Genomic DNA, 1,454 nt, shown 5'->3' on the forward strand with positions numbered 1-1,454 from the left:
CAATATCATTTATGGAAAAGATATTCTTTTCCCATTGAATGGTCTTGGTACCCCTATCAAAAATCAATTGACCGTAAATTTAATAGTTTATTTCTGGACTCTCAATTCTTTTCCACTGGTCTACATTTCTATTCTTACAATAGTACCACATTGTCTTTATTACTATAGCTTTGTAGTATGTTTTGAAATCAGGAAGTATGAGTCCTCCAATATTTCCTCTTTCAAGAGTGTTTTGACCCTTTCCTCAGCTGTCGCTAAGGTGCTCAGTCCTTCCGAGGAAGCTAAGGCCGCGTTGGGGAGGCCCTCACTTCATCCGGCGACTAGCACCGCACCCGGCAGTGCTCGCCCAGCACTCGTCTGCACCATGGCCTCCGTCTAGGAGCTCGCCTGCATCTACTCGGCCCTCATCCTGCATGACGATGACGTGACAGTCACGGAGGATAAGATTAATGCCCTCATTAAAGAAGCCGGTGTAAATGTTGAACCTTTCTGGCCAGGCTTGTTTGCAAAGGCTCTGGCCAATGTCAACATTGGGAGCCTCATCTGCAATGTAGGGGCTGGTGGACCTGCCCCAGCAGCTGGAGCTGCACCAGCAGGAGGTCCTTCCCCCTCCACCACTGCTGCCCCAGCTGAGGAGAAGAAAGTGGAAGCAAAGAAAGAAGAATCTGAGGAGTCTGATGATGACATGGGCTTTGGTCTTTTTGACTAAACCTCTTGTAACATGTTTAATAAAAAGCTGAACTCTGAAAAAAAAAAAAGAGTGTTTTGGCTTCCGGGTCCCTCATGTTTCCATATGAATTTTAGGATTGGCTTATTAATTTCTTCAAAGACACCTGGGAATTCTCAACATTTCCTGAGGCATAGTTTGTTATAAAAACTAGACACTACAGAGACTACAAAGATGAAACCTAGCCCTTAATCTTAAAAGAACCAACAATTTAGGAATAATACAAATGTGCTAATTATCAACTTATTGCCTCTCAGCTCCAAATTTGGTCTTCAAACCTGCTCTTTGATAATGGACAGAATGCTTCTAAGCACCTCCCCTTTACAGTGAGCCGGATGCCAAGCTTTCTCTGAGAGGCTGTTGGAAGGCTGTCTCCCGCTCTTTCCAGCTGGTGGAGTGGTTGTGCGGACATTTGGTAGAGCTCCGCTTCAGTCACACGCCCGGAATGTGTGGTCACCAGGTGACCTTGCAGCCTCGGCCTAGCCTGGCAATAAACTTTCCACAACAACCCTTTCCTCAATATAGAAACTGGTGTCCTGAAGTCTTGCTACCCACATTAGTGCCCTAATTCCCTGTGCCGGCCCATGTATGGATTGCCAGGAGCCTGAGGGGTTTTCAAGAGCCATTATTCCCTCTTCCCGCCTCTGTGACCGGCCCGCTCCCAGGACCCCCATCCCCTATGCACACCTCTGGTTGCTGATCAGCTCTCCTTGGCCCACACTCTGGA

General features: G+C 47.2%; 1 pseudogene; it reads left to right on the plus strand.

The window, feature by feature from the left end:
- Positions 1 to 364: 364 nt before the first annotated feature.
- LOC109381810 (60S acidic ribosomal protein P1 pseudogene) lies at positions 365 to 760 on the plus strand (annotated as a pseudogene).
- The last annotated feature ends 694 nt before the right edge of the window (positions 761 to 1,454 follow it).

This window comes from Hipposideros armiger, unplaced genomic scaffold, assembly GCF_001890085.2.
Source record: "Hipposideros armiger isolate ML-2016 unplaced genomic scaffold, ASM189008v1 scaffold_53, whole genome shotgun sequence".
NCBI lineage: Eukaryota > Metazoa > Chordata > Mammalia > Chiroptera > Hipposideridae > Hipposideros > Hipposideros armiger.